Source organism: Hemibagrus wyckioides, linkage group LG18 (genome assembly GCF_019097595.1).
Source record: "Hemibagrus wyckioides isolate EC202008001 linkage group LG18, SWU_Hwy_1.0, whole genome shotgun sequence".
In the NCBI taxonomy this organism is placed as follows: Eukaryota; Metazoa; Chordata; class Actinopteri; order Siluriformes; family Bagridae; genus Hemibagrus; species Hemibagrus wyckioides.
In genome coordinates, this window is record NC_080727.1 from 7,415,546 (window position 1) to 7,429,082 (window position 13,537).

Sequence of the window (13,537 nt, forward strand, 5' to 3'; positions counted from 1 at the left end):
TGTTTCTAGTACTTTTATGTATTCATTGGTTATTTTCTTTAAGGACGTGTGCCGAAGCCAGCCCCGCGGAAGACTGAGCAGTTTATATTGCCTCATGGACTTGATGTGGAGGCATCATGGTAATTATTCCAAAAAATCATCTTTGTCATGATTAAGTTCAATGTGAGTAAGATTCCAAGATTAATATGCTTTCTCCAAGTCTGACTCTCTCTCGTTCCTGTAGCGGGTCTCAGTGGGTGACTGAATATATGGAAAGCTTTGGTTTTCCACAACTGCCCCGCCCAGCACCTCCAAAAAAACCTGCACCGCCTAAGGCCTCATTTAGGAAGCTTCAACGTCCTCCTCATCCTCGGACTGAATACCAGACTGTGTTTGGTCCTAAGGTAGGTTAAAACATTGTGAAAGACTTTAATGAAGCTATGGTTTTTAAAAAAAAGAATCCTTTTAATCCATAAATCAGGTTAAATAGGTGAATTACCAGCTCTTAAATGAGACTGTTGTAGTCAGCACTTCATCACTCTCTTCCTCTTTTCAACAGTTCCGCACCGCTGATTTCGATGTCCTCCTGTATCGACAGCTCCATGGAACAGCGTAAAAGGTATTTCCTCAGAACACGTGTAGTAATACTACAGCAGCACAGTACATAGTACTATAAGAGCCAGCCTCATTAAGGGTGTTCATAACAGTCTGCACCATTATGACCTTTTATAAAACCCCAATTATAAACAACATAAAAAAATTATTTATCAGTCATTTTTCATGTATAACGGATTATGCCATAAACAACACATACATCTCCCCTTAGCAATGTACACTTTTCAAATGCACTGGTCCATAAGCGAGTCAGCAGATCCTCGTTCCTTCACCTAGTTTGTTCATTTAGATCACAAATGAAAACTACTTGTTCACTCAGAATCAGTAGGTCTACCCCTCTCGTTCAGAGTCAAAGTGAGTGTCATATCCGTTCAATACGTCTAACCAATGAAATACTCCTTCACACCCTACACTCTAATGCACACTTTAAAATGCAGGAAAAAGCTGACAAAGCAGTCACGTTTTACACGGATGGGACATATGTGAAAGAAAAATATGAGTCAGTACATGAAAGTGAACGAGGACGAAAAGAATCTTTTAAAAACACTGATTTGTTCAAAAACTATTGCTAGAGGCTCACTCTTACACTTTTCCTGTAGTATCTAGCTGGTGCTATATAGCTACACAAAACGATATAGCACAGTACAATATACACAAACAGTTAATAGCAGATCACCATATGCTACAGTGTTGATCACTGATTATTATACTGATTATTATACTGATAATTATACTGATAATTAGACCTTATATTATACTGATTATTATACTGATTATTATACTGATTATTAGACCTTATATTATACTGATTATTATACTGATTATTATACTGATTATTAGACCTTATATTATACTGATTATTATACTGATTATTAGACCTTATATTATACTGATTATTATACCTTATATTATACCTTATAATATACTGATTATTATACTGATTATTAGACCTTATAATATACTGATTATTATACTGATTATTAGACCTTATAATATACTGATTATTATACTGATTATTAGACCTTATATTATACTGATTATTATACTGATTATTATACCTTATAATATACTGATTATTATACTGATTATTAGACCTTATAATATACTGATTATTATACTGATTATTAGACCTTATATTATACTGATTATTATACTGATTATTAGACCTTATATTATACTGATTATTATACCTTATATTATACCTTATAATATACTGATTATTATACTGATTATTAGACCTTATAATATACTGATTATTATACTGATTATTAGACCTTATATTATACTGATTATTATACTGATTATTAGACCTTATATTATACTGATTATTATACCTTATATTATACCTTATAATATACTGATTATTATACTTTCTCCCAATGTAAAATATTCATACATAGCTTGTCTTAAGATAATCAGGCTGATAGTTAAGCTTTCTCTTTCTCCTCTCTACAGCAGGTCGCTGGGAGCCAAAATACTGCTAAAACAAGGCTGACCAACAGCCCCGCCCCTCAACAAATAACAAAGAAACAAAAATCAACAAAAACTCAAATTTAAATCTACACTGAACAAAATTATAAACGCAACACTTGTTTTTGCCCCCATTTTTCATGAGCTGAACTCAAAGATCTAAGACTTTTTCTGTGTACACAAAAGGCCTATTTCTCTCAAATATTGTTCACAAATCTGTCTAAATCTGTGTTAGTGAGCACTTCTCCTTTGCCGAGATAATCCATCCACCTCACAGGTGTGGCATATCAAGATGCTGATTAGACAGCATGATTATTGCACAGGTGTGCCTTAGGCTGGCCACAATAAAAGGCCACTCTAAAATGTGCAGTTTTATCTGGTGTGACCACCATTTGCCTCACGCAGTACAACACATCTCATTCACATAGAGTTGATCAGGTTGTTGATTGTGGCCTGTGGAATGTTGGTCCACTCCTCTTCAATGGCTGTGCGAAGTTGCTGGATATTGGCAGGAACTGGAACATGCTGTCGTATAGGCCGATCCAGAGCATCCCAAACATGCTCAATGGGTGACATGTCCGGTGAGTATGCTGGCCATGCAAGAACTGGGATGTTTTCAGCTTCCAGGAATTGTGTACAGATCCTTGCAACATGGGGCCGTGCATTATCATGCTGCAACAGGTGAGGTGATGGTCGTGGATGAATGGCACAACAATGGGCCTCAGGATCTCGTCACGGTATCTCTGTGCATTCAAAATGCCATCAATAAAATGCACCTGTGTTCGTTGTCCATAACATACGCCTGCCCATACCATAACCCCACCGCCACCATGGGCCACTCGATCCACAACGTTGACATCAGCAAACTGCTCACCCACACGATGCCATACACGCTGTCTGCCATCTGCCCTGTACAGTGAAAACCGGGATTCATCCGTGAAGAGAACACCTCTCCAAAGTGCCAGACGCCATCGAATGTGAGCATTTGCCCCCTCAAGTCGGTTACGACGACGAACTGCAGTCAGGTCAAGACCCCGATGAGGACGACGAGCATGCAGATGAGCTTCCCTGAGAGGGTTTCTGACAGTTTGTGCAGAAATTCTTTGGTTATGCAAACCGATTGTTGCAGCAGCTGTCCGGGTGGCTGGTCTCAGACGATCTTGGAAGTGAAGATGCTGGATGTGGAGGTCCTGGGCTGGTGTGGTTACACGTGGTCTGCGGTTGTGAGGCCGGTTGGATGTACTGACAAATTCTCTGAAACGCCTTTGGAGACGGCTTATGGTAGAGAAATGAACATTCAATTCATGGGCGACAGCTCTGGTGGACATTTCTGCAGTCATCATGCCAATTGCACGCTCCCTCAAAACTTGCGACATCTGTGGTATTGTGCTGTGCAATAAAACTGCACATTTTAGAGTGGCCTTTTATTGTGGCCAGCCTAAGGCACACCTGTGCAATAATCATGCTGTCTAATCAGCATCTTGATATGCCACACCTGTGAGGTGGATGGATTATCTCGGCAAAGGAGAAGTGCTCACTAACACAGATTTAGACAGATTTGTGAACAATATTTGAGAGAAATAGCCCTTTTGTGTACACAGAAAAAGTCTTAGATCTTTGAGTTCAGCTCATGAAAAATGGGGGCAAAAACAAAAGTGTTGCGTTTATAATTTTGTTCAGTGTATATATTTACAAATAGCAATATATGGATACAAATACACTGATCAGGCATGACATTATGAGCACTGACAGGTGAAGTGAATAAGACTGATGATCTCCTCATCATGGCACCTGTTAGTGGGTGGGATATATTAGGCAGCAAGTCAACATTTTGTCCTCAAAGTTGATGTGTCAGAAGCAGGAAAAATGGACAAGCGTAAGGATTTGAGCGAGTTTGACAAGGACCAAATTGTGATGGCTAGATGACTGGATCAGAGCATCTCCAAAACTGCAGCTCTTGTGGGGTGTTCCCGGTCTGCAGTGGTCAGTATCTATCAAAAGTGGTCGAAGGAAGGGACAGTGGTGAACCGGTGACAGGGTCGGGGTGGCCAAAGCTCATTGATGCACGTGGGGAGAGAAGTCTGGACCGTGTGATCCGATCCAACAGACGAGCTACTGTTGCTGAAATTGCTGAAGAAGTTAATGCTGGTTCTGATAGAAAGGTGTCAGAATACACAGTGCATCTCATTGTGTTGCGTATGGGGCCGCATAGCCACAGACCAGTCAGGGTGCCCATGCTGACCCTTGTGCAATGCCAAAAGTGCCAACAATGGGTACGTGAGCATCAGAATTGGACCATGGCGCAATGGAAGAAGGTGGCCTGGTCTGATGAATCACGTTTTCTTTTACATCACGTGGATTGCCGGGTAGGTATGTGTAGCTTACCTGGGGAACACATGGCACCAGGATGCACTATCGGAAGAAGGTAAGTCGGCGGAGGCAGTGTTATGCATTGGTCAATGTTCTGCTGGGAAACCTTGGGTCCTGCCATCCATGTGGATGTTACTTTGACACGTACCACCTACCTAAGCGTTGTTGCAGACCATGAACACCTGTTCATGGAAACAGTATTCCCTGATGGCTGTGGCCTCTTTCAGCAGGATAATGCGCCGTGCCACAAAGCAAAAATGGTTCAGGAATGGTTTGATGAGCACAATGACGAGTTTGAGGTGTTGATCTCAATCCAATAGAGCATCTGTGGGATGTTCTAAACAAACAAGTACAATCCATGGAGGCTCCACCTCACAACTTCCAGGACTGCTAACATTTTGGTTCCAGATACCACAGCACACCTTCAGGGATCTAGTGGAGTCCATGCCTCAACAGGTCAGGGCTGTTTTGGCAAGAAAAGGAGGACCAACACAATATTAGATGGGTGGTCATAATGTTATGCATGATCAGTGTATGGATACTGAAATATCCAAATAATAATCCATATTAATATATAGATAAAAATAAATCCAAATTTGGTGTCCCACTGAAGTCTGAAGACAAGACAGCCAGTCTACATGCAGAGAACTACAAACATCAACCAGCAGCATACTGAGATCAGGAGCTTGAATCCAGACAATGCTGCAGTTGAAGAGAGTAAAACTCGCTGTGCCCCTGAGGAGTACTCTCTCCTCTATCAATCACAGCATCTCTAACCAGTCATGGGCCTCTGTGAGCTCGTGTGGTTGGATAGCACTTTCCTCCGAGTGTGGTACACCAACCCCTGTTCAACAGTTTGGAAAAATGCAAGCTCCGAGGAAGGGTGTGATAGCCTCTGGCCTTCCTTGTTGTAGCTGTTGGCAGAGAAACTGGGGAAGAACTGGGGAGAAAATCAGGAGGAAAGCATAAATATATGTAAAAAAAAAAATGTATTTAAAAAAACAGAATAAAGCAAATAAAGAAAGAGTCAGTTTGTTTTGTCTTTTAAATACTTTCCTCACACAAAATTCCAGGTTCAGCTCTCAGTAAAAGCTTGACAATTTGCTATGACAATTTGCTTATTTAAATATCTGAATTAATCACCTTTCTAGTCTGTTTCGAACCTGAACATCCCACTTTGACTTTTCTGTGTAGTGACATTACTATGAAATTTCTTAGAATTTAGTCACTAGGAGCAACTCTTTGCACTAAGAATTTTCATGACAACATGACCAGTTTTCTTGTTATTATAAAATCATTTTAAAGGTTACAAAAACATTTCTCAAAACATTGTCCTAACTTTATTTTCACTCAAAATATTTTGAACATTTGTTCAGCTTTCTTGTTGTGATTAGATTCATCACACCAGGTTACGTTTTTCCGATCTTCAACTGTCCAGTTTTAGTGCATCTGTGTCCACTGCAGCCTCAGCCTTCTGTTCGTGGCTGAAAGAAATGAAACCTGACGTGTTTTTCTGCCGTTGTTGTAATCTAATATCTACCTTGTAATCTACCTCAAGATATGTTGTGCATTCTGAGATGCTTTTCTGTACACCACAGTTGTACAGAGTGGTTATGTGAGGAACTGTAACCTTTCTGTCAGCTTGCTCTCACTGGAACAGCGGCGAACCGGTGACACGGTCATGGGCGGCCAAGGCTCATTGATGCACGAGGGGAGTGAAGGCTGGCCGGTGTGATCTGATCCAACAGATGAGCTACTGTTCCTCAAATTGCTGAAGAAGTTAATCCCGGTTCTGATAGAAAGGTGTTAGAATAGTCTGGCACTGAGAGCTAACCTTTCGGTTAATGGGTTGGTTTCCTGCCTGAGAATTGAAACCCTGATTCTGTTTAAATACAATTCCCAAAATCACCAGAATTAAATGCCTTGATGCTGTTCTTCTCTTTTAATTTCCCACTGTAAATACAAACATATTAGTATCCTTACACAATATAGTGGCACAATACCCAGTATACACACACACACACACACTGACTGTAACAAACACATAGTAACTGGACAAAGCTGGCTATTGAGATCCTGGTAAGGTTTTAAACTTAATATTGAAGTCATTGTAAACTCTGATATCCTTTAATGTATTCAGCACAAAACTCCCTACTGCTTTTACTAAAATTCTACCCACTGGTTCAACCTCATTTCAGTTTAATGTACGTTTTTAGTTAATGTTGTTGCCACACAGCCGCCGCTAGAGGGAGCTACATCTCCATCATCCCTGCCTCCTTCCACAACGATGATGAAATGGCTTGTTAGTGTAAAATAAGTTTGCCAACACTGTCCACTTGTGTATTTAAGCAGTTATCCAATCAGCCAATCACGTGGCAGCAGCACAATGAATAGGATCAGGCATATACAGGTCACGAGCTTCAGTTAATGTTAATGAAAAAGACACTGTATAGCCAAAAGTTTTGGGACGTCTGCATTTACATGCACATGAATGTAATATGGAGTTGACCCTCACTTTCAGCTGTAACAGCTTCAACTCTTCTGGGAAGGATTTCCACAAGGTTTAGGAGTGTGTTTATGGGAATTTCTGACCATTCCTCTAGAAGGGCATTTGTGAGGTCAGGCACTGATGTTCAACGAGAAGGCCTGGATCACGGTCTCCGCTCTAATTCATCCCAATGGTGTTCTATTCGGTTGAGGTCAGGACTGTGAAGTTCCTTCACACCAAACTCACTCATCCATGTCTTTATGGACCCTGCTTTATGCACTGGTGTGCAGTCATGTTGGAACAGGGAGGGGTCATCCCTAAACTGTTCCCACAAAGTTGGGAGCATAAAATTGTCCAAAATGTATGAAGCATTAAGAGTTCCTTTCCCTGGAACTAATGGGTCAAGCCCAACCCCTGAAAAACAACACCTGAATTCAATGATTTGGAGGGGTGTCCCAAAATTTTTGCCAACATAGTGTATCTCAGTGACTTTGACGGTGGTCAGACTGGTTCACAGTAATGGAAGAGATAAATAGCCACACAGTGGTGAGCAGGAAAGAACACACATCACTACACACTGAGCCTGGAGGCAGATTCTGCTGGTGTAGCTCATCCACCTAAAGGTTCAGTGGATTCTGAGATACTCTTCTGCTTGCTACAGTTGTAGAGAGTGCTTATTTTAGCAACCATAGATTCCTGTTAGCTCATATCTCATTGGACCTCCATCAATAAGCCGTTTCTGCCTGCAGAACCACTGCTCACTGGACGTTTTTTCTACCATTCTGTGTAAACTCCAGGAAATGTCTTCATTTTCCTTCAGCTGCTCTCATTAGGGGTCACCACAACGGACCATCTGAGCCACATATTTGATTCGGTACAGGTTTTTTTTTCCATCAGATACCCATCCAATCCCTCCTGGGCTTGGGTGAGCACTGATCGCCTAGTAACTGGGTTGTGTCCTTGCCCAGGAATCGAAATTGAACCTGGTCTACTGTGGTGAGAGGAGGATCGTGGCCAATAGACCACCATGGGAAGTAAACTCCCTAGAAGGTGAAAATACATGCAGTAGAGCTGCAGAATCTGGAAAACTCAAACTCTCTCTTCCATCACCAGCAATCATGCCACGATCAATCAGATTTGTTCCCCCACACTGATTTTTGACAAACATTAACAGAGGCTCTTGAGCTGTATCTGCATGATTGAACGTGTAGGTCTACAATTGTTCCTGATTTCTGACATTTGGCAGACGTTCTTATCCAAAGCAACTTACAATTTATCTAATTTTATACAACAGAGCAAGTGAGGGTGAAGGGCCTTGCTCAGGGGCCCAGAAGTGGTGGTTTGGTGGACCTGGGATCTCAAACCGACAACCTTATGAGCAGTAGTCCAACGCCTTAACCACTAAGATACCACATCCTCTAATAAAGCCACATTCTTAATAAACTGGATAGGATGTGGTAGCTTAGTGGTTAAGGTGCTGGACTACTGATTGGAAGGTTGTCAGTTTGAATCCCAGGGCCCCAAGCTGCTGCTGTGTAGTCAGTATAAAATGACATCAATTGCTCTGGATAAGGATGTCTGCCAAATGTAATTGTGTATATTTTTACTAGTGAAAGGTTCTTAGTGCTGAGCTCAGATTCTTGAATGAGCTTCAGCTTGAGTGTGTGGGAGTTTAGGTCTGAAGGTCTAATCTGAGCTCTGTTTCTTTCCTTTCTACTTTTTCTCAACTGTTGGGGGTGGAAATATCTGATCTTGGACCAGTTCTTGAAAGGAATTTGTCTAATTAACAAGCAACCCTCTATGTTGATCGACACAGCGTGAGAGTATGTTTTGAAAGGACTAACACAGCAAGAGCAACAACTCGCTTGCTTTAATGTGTGTGTGTGTGTGGGGGTTGTTTAGAGAATGACCTAAAGGTGTACCCCCCCCTTGACTGTAAGGATGGGTGTGTGTGTTTTGTGTGTGTGTGTGTGTGTGTGTTGTACAGGTGTGTTGGGTGCACTATAGCATAATAACTTGAACTCAGATGATTTTGGGTTTAGTTGGATTGTCTCCAGATCATTTATTAGCATAATCCTAGGGACATAATAAAGTCTGCATAAAGAAAAACAAAACGTTATTGTTAACGGTCAAACGAAACATTAATGCACATAATTGTCTCATACAAACAGCGGTTTGCATTTGTCCACTTTATTTTTTTGGCAAAATAAAATCCTCAGATGTATTTTTGTTCGACTAAAAGTTTTAATGGACAGAGTTTGTCTTGTGGATATTTGGAGAGAGCAGAACCCTGATATTTGTCTTTACACATGGGCGAATAAGGACAACTCTCGGAGGTCCAGAATTGACTATTGGCTACTATCTAAGTGTTTAATTAACTACAATATTATAGTCTTGTTGTTTGCCCGTTGACTGATCATAAAGCAATCATTATCTCTGTCACCCTTACTTCTTACTCTATCAGAAAAGCTTCATTATGGAAACTTAATAATTCTCTTCTTAAATCAACAGAGGTAACTGTGGTGATCCCTAATTTAATTGAAAAATTCTGGTCTAAAGCAAAAGCTGAAAATAAATTCAGCTGTAACTGGGAATTATGCAAATTTGAAATAGGAAATTTTTTCAGACAATTTGGCAGTAAGTTGGCAAAAAACAGAAGGGCGGAAGAAGATGCCACCCTCTTCAGACTCTCATCTTTAACACGACAAACAGACTTATCAGACACTGACAAATGTGAATACCATAGACTTCAAAATAAATTGGATGACATATATAAACTAAAAGCAGAGGGTGCCTTTATAAGATCGCGTAGTAAATGGATAGAGGAAGGGGAACAGAATTCTTCTTATTTCTTTAGTCTGGAGAAAATCCGCTCCAAAAACCATATCGACCGGCTGAAGATTGATAATGAGATAACGGATGACCCTAAAAAGATTGCAGAATACTGCGCAAAATTCTTCGAAGAGATCTACAAATCTAGGTACTGTGATAAATCAGCTTCCTCTTTCTTGGACTCTATTCATCACTTCAAAACTCTTAATGACAATGAGAAGACATTATGTGAGGCCCTTATCACCCCAGAAGAGGTTTCTCAAACTATATCACAACTAAAAAACAACAAATCTCCAGGGAATGATGGCCTAACAGCAGAATTTTTTAAAAGTTTTTCTGAGCGACTGTCTCCATTCTTAACTGAAGTGTATAAAGAAAGCGTTGATTATAGATCCCTCCCCTCTTCAATGACTCAAGGCCTTATTTCTTTAATCCCAAAACCTAAAAAGGATCTTCTCTCAATTGATAACTGGCGCCCCATAACGCTTCTGAATAATGATTATAAAGTTTTAGCTCTGCTTTTTGCCAACAGAATAAAAGATGTCTTACCTTCAATTATTGATGAAACACAATCTGGCTTTATGAAAAAACAACATATTGTTAACAACATCAGACTAGTATTAGACCTGCTTGACTACAGTGACCTCATCGACACAGACAGCTTCATTTTGTTTCTTGACTTCCAAAAGGCCTTTGACTCTGTAGAGCACAACTTTATTTTCAAAGTTTTAGAAAAATGTGGTTTTGGTTTGAATTTTTGTAATACAATCAGGACTCTATATAATAATAACAATAGCTCTATCAAACTTAAATTTGGTATTTCGCAAAGATTTTTGTTATCCCGTGGCGTCAGACAGGGATGCCCAATATCTCCTTATTTATTTTTGATTGCAGTCCAGTCTCTTGCCACTTACATCACACAGAGTTCTCTGAATGGTACTGAAATTGCAGGAAGACATATTATTATCGGTCAGCTGGCCGACGACACCACCTTTTTCATGCGAGATGCCTCTCAGATCTCTGGTGCCTTAAACTTAATCAATTCTTTTTCTAAAGCTTCTGGCCTCCGTTTTAATTTAAATAAATGTGAACTCATGTCTGTTAAAGAATCTGCCACTACTGCCATTTGTGATATCCCAGTTAAAAGTCAAGTTACTTATCTAGGAATTATTATAACTAATGATCCCAATCTAAGATGTCCAACAAATTTTTCTCCTGTTGCGGATAAAACTCAAAGAAAATTAAACTCATGGCTTCAGAGAGATTTATCTTTAAAGGGTGGAATCCTTCTTTCAAAGGCTGAAGGTTTGTCCAGGCTCTCATATGCTGCTCAGTCGCTTTATGTGGATAATTGTACCCTAAAAAGAGTTGATAGAATGCTATCAGACTTTGTATGGAAAAGAAAGGTTCACTATATTAGAAAATCTGTATTAATCAATTCTGTAGAATGTGGTGGCATGAATCTTTTAGACTTCTCAACCCTCAACAACACTTTTAAAATAAACTGGTTAAAGAATTTTTTATTCAATCCATCTTCATTATGGAATACTATTCCCTCCTATGTTTTTTCCAAAGTAGGTGGTCTGAAATTTTTTTGGTCTGTAATTATGACATTCTCAAAATTCCCATAAAACTATCGAACTTTCATAGACAGATGTTGCTCGCTTGGTCTCTTATCTTTAAGCATGACTTTTCACCGCATACATGTTATATTTGGAACAACAGGAACATTACGTACAAGAACAAAAGCATTTTCTTTGAAAATTGGTTCAGTAATTGCATCACTTTGGTCAGTCAATTATTTAAGCCGGATGGACAGTTATATAGTTACACAGAATTTATCACAGCTTATTCTCTACTTATATCCCCTAGAGAATTCTCTATTGTAATTGATGCAATTCCTTCTGGCATCAAAACATTGCTGAAAGGGTTCTCCTGTTCTACTCCTGTTGTCCCAAATATGGACCCCATTCAAACAAGTGTAGGCAAGATATGCCTCTCTGTCAGCCAAATCACACAACAAAAATGTTAGAATGCTGTTTCAACAACTTTCCGTCTCTGCTCCCTATGTTGTGTCTTATTGGAATAGTTTTGCTAATGATATACCGTGGAAAAAGGTCTGGTCCTTACCGTATAAATATACACTATATTGCCAAAAGTATTCGCTCACCTGCCTTGACTCGCATATGAACTTAAGTGACATCCCATTCCTAATCCATAGGGTTCAATATGACGTCGGTCCACCCTTTGCAGCTATAACAGCTTCAACTCTTCTGGGAAGGCTGTCCACAAGGTTTAGGAGTGTGTTTATGGAAATTTTTAACCATTCTTTCAGAAGCGCATTTGTGAGGTCACACACTGATGTTGGACGAGAAGGCCTGGCTCTCAGTCTCCGCTCTAATTCATCCCAAAGGTGTTCTATCAGGTTGAGGTCAGGACTCTGTGCAGGCCAGTCAAGTTCATCCACACCAGACTCGGTCATCCATGTCTTTATGGACCTTGCTTTGTGCACTGGTGCACAGTCATGTTGGAAGAGGAAGGGGCCAGCTCCAAACTATTCCCACAAAGTTGGGAGCATGGAATTGTCCAAAATGTCTTGGTATGCTGAAGCATTCAGAGTTCCTTTCACTGGAACTAAGGGGCCAAGCCCAGTGGCGTCCAGTGGCGGCGTGCTTTACACCACTGCATCTGACGCTTTGCATTGCACTTGGTGATGTATGGCTTGGATGCAGCTGCTCGGCCATGGAAACCCATTCCATGAAGCTCTCTGCGCACTGTTCTTGAGCTAATCTGAAGGCCACATGAAGTTTGGAGGTCTGTAGCGATTGACTCTGCAGAAAGTTGGTGACCTCTTCGCACTATGCGCCTCAGCATCCACTGACCCCGCTCCGTCAGTTTACGTGGCCTACCACTTCGTGGCTGAGTTGCTGTCGTTCCCAAACACTTCCACGTTCTTATAATACAGCTGACAGTTGACTGTGGAATATTTAGGAGCGAGGAAATTTCACGACTGGATTTGTTGCACAGGCGGCATCCTATCACAGTTCCACGCTGGAATTCACTGAGCTCCTGAGAGCGACCCATTCTTTCACAAATGTTTATAAAAACTGTCTGCATGCCTAGGTGCTTGATTTCATACACCTGTGGCCATGGAAGTGTTTGGAACACCTGATTCTGATTATTTGGATGGGTGAGCGAATACTTTTGGCAATATAGTGTATCTTAACTAATAAAGTAAGAGAAATTTCTTTTAAAATACTATATAAATACTACCCAGTTAAATCCTTTATTTCACATAGATTCAAAAAGGATATCGACACCAGCTGCTCTTTCTGTAATAGCCTTCCTGAAACTTTAGCTCACTTATTCTGGACTTATACACACGTTGAAAAATTCTGGTCTGATATCTTAGTTCTTCTACAAGATAATCTTCTCCCAAACGTCTCTTTTTCTCTCAAGCATATTGTTTTTGGTTTTTATGAACATAACAAAGAAGATAGTAGATATTATATTATGAATCTAATTTTTATTTTAGCAAAATTTTATATTCATAAATGTAAATATACTAACAATAAACCATTTTTACCTGTTTTCATCTGTGAAATTAAGAAATACTCTGAGTCTATTAAAACTTCCAAAAATTCTAAAGCAATAAAGACATTCAACCTATTTGAAAAATACAATATTAATAATTGGTGATGTGTATGCATCTATGTGTGTGTACGTATGTATGTATGTATGTGTGTATATGTATGTATATATATTCCTCTTCTTCTAGTTTGG

The 13,537-nt window shown here is 40.0% G+C and overlaps 1 long non-coding RNA gene across 1 annotated transcript; it reads left to right on the forward strand.

The window, feature by feature from the left end:
- The first annotated feature begins 41 nt into the window (after nucleotides 1-41).
- LOC131368785 (uncharacterized) lies at nucleotides 42-2,177 on the forward strand. Its single transcript, XR_009207191.1, has 4 exons — nucleotides 42-119; nucleotides 224-383; nucleotides 539-598; nucleotides 2,050-2,177. It is a non-coding gene; the product is annotated as an uncharacterized LOC131368785 (long non-coding RNA).
- The last annotated feature ends 11,360 nt before the right edge of the window (nucleotides 2,178-13,537 follow it).